Genomic DNA, 6,000 nt, shown 5'->3' with positions numbered 1-6,000 from the left:
CGGACACATGGAGCACATACCAAGTTGTCCTTCATTGTTTGTGACCTTGAGCACACTGTGAAGGCTGCAGGTGGACGGAGCCTGTTGTCATGTGTTGTGCTGTATGTCTTAGTGGTCCTTCAGTTGATGCAACTTGTCATTTCTAAGGCACTAAGTTCAGACCTGCTCCTGCTTCTTTGACTGCTTTCTGTTGCATTTCATGTGATGTTTAGATAGGATATTAGGAAAAAATTTCTTCACTGAAAGGGTGGTCAAGCATTGGAATAGGCTTCCCAGGGAAGTGGTGGAATCACCATCCCTGGAAGTATTCAAAAAATATGTAGATGTCGTGCTTAGGGACATGGTTTAGTGGTGGACTTGGCCATGTTAATGTTTGGACTTTATGATCTTTGAGGTCTTTTCCAACATACATGATTCTATGATTTTATGGTGATCATGACTGTCTCTCTCATCACAACTTCCAGTGAAAAAGACTTTTCTCAATAGCTGCCACATTCTTCACAAGAATTTCATGTTCTGACCTGGACTTCTGCAGTCATAGAGATGGAAGGAAAGCTCTGACTTCTCCATTGAAGGCACTCACCTCTAACTGGTATTGTTTTAGCCCTGAACCTAAATTAAGTTGGTTTGTTCCTTTACCACTGCTGGTTGTCCAGCTTGGACAAAGGCTATTTCCCCTGTAAAGGGGAAATTTCCCCTGAAAGAAAAGTAACATTATATGTTATTTTTGTTTATATGTTTAAACAAAACAAACAGTCAACCCCAAAACAAGGGAAAACCCAAAAAAACCCAGGCCACTCTTGAAGGAAGCAGCAGGGTTTTTTATGAGGCAGAGGTTGAACTAAGGCAGCTTTTAAGAGCAAACAGGTTATTTTGAACAGAAAATTTCCAGGCCTGAGCACTGAGAAATTATTTTCAACAGAGATCAGTGTGTTTGTGTCTCTGACCAGACCCAACCCACATCTTTCAGCACTGGTCCATAATGAGTAGCTTCACTCCTCCCTTGCAGGGTGTCACAAATATCAGCCCTACCAGTGCAGTGAGAGCAGCCCATGCCAGTGTCATTGGTACTGGGCCAGTTTCCTTCTAAAAAGTGGCATGTACTGCCCAGAGCAAATGCCCTGAAGCCCCAGGAATATGGGGCAATAGAGACCAAAGAGGCCACATTTTGGTCTCCTCTCTCTATGCCAGATCAGCATCCCTGTGCCTTCCTCATCCTGCTGCCTGTCTACAGGAGCATTCTGGATCACATACAGCTGGGCACACCTAGGTAAGGAGCAACATGGACCCATTTTGCAGCTCCACTAAGCTACCGTGTTCATCTGTCTCCAGCAAAAACTGCTCTGAGAGCAGAAGGAGATAAATCCTTCCTTGAGGTCATTGAGATATTTCTCAGCCAAGGTTTCAGCCTTTGGCCTGGTTCTGACCATGAGTGCTGTTGTTCTGTGATTTCTTTAGCTGTGAGAAATGGTAGGCTCAAAATTTGATGTCTTAAGGAAAAACAAACCACCACCAAAAAAAAAACTTAACCACTCAGGTCTGCCCTCAAGACCTTCTTTGGCTTAATTCTATGGGCCAGGTGCAATAAATGCTCCTAGCAGAACACTGTGTAATGGCAAAACCCCTGGAGGGGAGCTGGTGCTGCTGACAGGGCAGAAGTTTAGTCAGATGAAAGGGATGCAGCAGCACCAGGAGCAGAGGTGAAAGGCACAGGGAGAGTGAGGAGAACCCCTCTGCAGATGCAGCCACAAAATGCAGGAGGAGCTTGACTGGCCACCCTGGAGAAGATGGGAAGGGATGACTGTTTGCCAAGGGAGGACCCCAGGGTAACATTCCTGTTGGCAAATGTCTCAGAGATTGGACCTCTATCCCCATCCCTCTACTCACTTTTCTCCTTCATAACATTGTTAAAATATGATTTTTCTGCATGTCATCTATTTTTCCATTCTTCACACAGCCCAAGCATTCTCCTTGGGTCCTCACATGTGACAGAATAGCCCTGTGGTAACATAGCTAATAAGGCAAATAATTCTGCCTCACTGGCACTATCTATGCTGGAGGAGAATCTTCTTTGGGTTTCGTCATGATACCCAGTTTTGTTCATTTGAGGATTTTTTTTTTTCGAATTTAAGTAGTTTTCATTTAATGTAATAGAGAACACTGATGCATGCGCACAAGACCAACTTCACTATCGTAATCCCCTGATGGTTCTACAGTTATTTTTATTCAAAAAATGGTAATGTCTTTTCTCAGTAGCAGTAAAGGTGTTTGAACTATCTTAAAATAAATAAACCTCCTCCTCTCTATCGATGGGGTTTATTCTGAGGGGAGAAAATACCCTCTTTGTTCACCAGTTGTGCTCCCAAATGAGCCATTTGTAAGCCTTGTTGAATCTGTTGAAACATCTGTGGACCAGTGCTTGTGTCAGCACTGAAATAAGGGCTGGGAAAGATGTTTTACCTCAGCTAATCTAATTGCAACACAGTACAATGCTTGGTGTGCGTTACCCAGAATAATTTTAAACACCACTAACGATGTGGCTTTTCCTGTTATAAGCAGAGATGATGCTAAACTAAAAGGCTCTCAACCCCTTACTTTATTTTACACCTTTGTCTTTTGTGAGATTTGCCCAATCCCAAAGTCTTACAAGTGGAACAACTTTGCAGAAAGAGCAGGGGTGGAAAACAGCTCCTTGTGGCTCCTTTGAGACTTAACTTTCCTGGTACTGATTCATCCATGATGAAACCAGCCCAGCTCTTTGCATACTAAATTTTTCTTTTTTTTTTTTTTTTTAATGTAAATGACAGTTAAAACATTTTTTAAGAAATGCACAGATAATAGTTTAACTGAAAATCCTTTTGATGTCACTTTTTACAAGACTACTTGAGAAGTCATGTCTCAGCCCCATGTTCTTGTAAATTCAAGGTTTAGATTTGGAAGGTTTTTAGGATTAACTTGTTGATGTACTATAAGTATGTGCTAAATTTTGGAACAGCTTTTGAATGGGTTCAGACTTTAAATTTCCCTTGTAATTTGGGGAATTACAGACCATTTTTTTTAAGTGTCCAATGACCACAAAGCTGGCTCTTGTCTCTAAGAAAAGCCTTCTCAAATACTTTGGTGTCATTGGTGCTTTCAACACACAGACCACTGCTGATCTGTTGAAAATGCTCCCACGTATTTCCAGTTAATGATGGAAATGCTGGGATTTATTTTTTTTTTCAATTAAGTAGAAACCTTCACCTGGCTCAGCCCCAGTTTCTATTCCCTGAAAACATTTTTCATATTCTCTGACAAATCTCCTGACATTGCTAAGACAAGCAGTCATTTCCAGAGAGCTCCTCAAGCAAGGTGAGACCTGTTTGTTTCTTGGATGGCTGCTTACAAAAGAAATTCACTGGCCTGCAGGAATTGATTAGGATCACCATTTGGAGCACCCTTCTCAGCCGGTGCTGGTGCTACAGGGGGTTCAGCCTCTTGGACTGCAGAGCAAAAACCCATTTTCTCACCCCTCCCTAAGATCTCCCAGATACGGTAACACCGCCCACTTTCAGTGTGCCTGGAGTGATGTTTAATCCTCTGTGCATTTCATCGAATTTCACTTATCGTCATTATTGATGAGTGACACAGAGGTTAAACGATTCACATCAAGACATTCTGCTAAAAAAAAAAAAAAATAAGCCATCAGTTTTCAGTCAGTGAAGACACTTTGCTCAGATGCCAATCAGATGGATAGGTGCATCAGCCAGGTACCTTCTCAGAGGGCTGCTTTGCCAGTTGGGAAATGGGCCCAATAAAGCCACCTGGAGATTACCAAGTTCTTGCTATACAGTAACAGTGGGCAGAAAGGGAGAAGCACGTTTGTTTCTTGCAGCTTGGCTGAGCCGCAGAGCCTGGGAGCGCCTTTGCTCCAAGGTCTGCAGCCAAGGGCAGGATGCTGGTGCTGCCAAAGGGTGGGGCAGCCCACCTACAGACTCTAGGCCTGGGGCTGCTTTGCCTTTCCAAGCTTTCTGCGAATCTGTCCCAGCTGTTTTCCTCGGTCGCTGTCACTGCCACGCTTGTTTCCATCCGAGCAGGTGGCTGAAGCCCCCCAAGTGCTGCATGACTGCTGTGCCACCATTGCACTGCTCTTTCAGGTGATGGTTGCTTGCACGACTGCTCAACCAAGCAGTGGGAAAAAGAGGTAACAGAGTTGAAAATGCTGCTTTTGTTCCAGAAGCTGTGAAGCTCCACAGATCTACTCTTCGAAAATAGATCTCTCTTATACCCTCATAAGCTTCACTTCTTTGTTTTGTTTTTGTCATGCCCAGTAACGCCTCATGGCCCCTGAAACGCCCAGATGGGAGACACACTGGGAGACATAAAGCCATGAAGAAAATTAGCCCTGCTCTGTCCAGAGTTTTGCTTCCTTCGCCGCTACTCTCCTCATTTCATTTGATCTATTTTAACCACTACCATCACACCGTAGCACGAACCTTGGTGCTTTGGCCAACATCCAGCTGTGAAATGTGTGCTCTTCTTCTCCATGATTCACTCTGCAGGTGTCAGGAAAGCTGTTCCTCATGCTCCTGACTCAAAAAATGCAACTGTCTGTCTGTCAAAGCCTGGCAGAGACAACGTTTCTATGGGCAGAGCACTCTGGGGTCCTTCCCAAAGAGGAACAGAAAAGGCATAGTGACAGGGGAGAGAGGAGGCACTTGTGAAGGCTGTCTTTATCTATATGATTTTATATTGAATGGAGAGAGAAAGGGAGAGAGTCCTTTAGAAGACACTTAGAGGATCAGACCAAGCTGCTTCTTCAAAGTCCTTCCTTAAACATCCTTTCTCTATGAAGACTAGCCTGGGCTGTACTTAATAAGAGTTAAGGCTAGACAGAGCAATATAGACCAAAGACTTAACGTAGCCCCATTCCCTGTTTCTTGGTGTAAGAGCTGCCTTTCACGGCGTGTTGTCATGCTGTTGCTCCTTGCTGATACCACCCTACAAATCGTGGTAAAGATGTGATGGCAAAACAGCCTCTGACAGACAGAATAGCTACAGAATTTGCTTTTTGGTAAGCAACTGATACGTGGAGGGATGTTTCCAGCAAGTCCAGTATAGCTGAATGCAGCAGCTCTTTCAAAGTTGACAGCAGGCACGCCACCATGCCCCCTACATATCTGCCTGACAGGTCAGTGCAGGGAAAATGGAAACAGGGAGGGAAAAGGACCTGTGTAATGAATCAGAGGTGCTGGTACAATTGGAGGAAGCTACAGTAGTCACAAACCTTCAGCATATGTGAAAACATTGCTTTGTTCTTTTTTTAATTTTATTTTTACACCAAATATATTTAATATAGCCATTTCAAGTTTTACATGAAGCATAAATCAAATAGAAATAAGTGTACTGGCCACAACATAGGTTGTTTTGTAGCTTCTAAATTTCTTAAGTGTTAGGTCATTTTACTTACAAGTTAAATAGCTGTCTGCAAGAGGCCTTGCTTGGTCATAAATTGTCCTTCCAATATTATAAAACACACCATTTATTTACAACACGTAGGCTCTTCCAAGTAGATCCAACAGCTCGTAAAGAACAAGAGCTCCTATGTCATCCCTACTGAGACCACTGCAATAAAGAGCCGTCGGAATGACTCCGTATTCAGTAAGTGCAATCAGATCCAGCAACAGTAGCTTTTATGGGCTTTTTCTCCCCTCCAGGAAAACCTGAGATATTAGTGCAATATTAAAGAGCTGTAATGGCTTTACCCAGACTGGGATCTTACTCCTTCTATGCTCCTACTGGTTTTGGGAGTGGAGTGAAGTTAACACTCACCACAGAGGGTCAGAATCAGACCTGGTAGAATGGTTTGTTTTCATAAGGGATATGATTGATTAAAAAGAAGGTTAATTGAATATTATGTAGCTGCCACAGAAGTATAAACTCCAAGCTCTGGCTTATAAACATTTGTTGCAGAAGGGTTATTACCTGCTTACAAGTGGAGCAATGAGCCTTTCGATGCTT

This window comes from Pipra filicauda, unplaced genomic scaffold (genome assembly GCF_003945595.2).
Source record: "Pipra filicauda isolate LSUMZ 115617 unplaced genomic scaffold, ASM394559v2 scaffold10_size6260569_pilon, whole genome shotgun sequence".
Classification (NCBI taxonomy): domain Eukaryota; kingdom Metazoa; phylum Chordata; class Aves; order Passeriformes; family Pipridae; genus Pipra; species Pipra filicauda.
The sequence above is the reverse complement of the archived record's forward strand: the minus strand, read 5'-3'. Positions refer to the sequence as shown.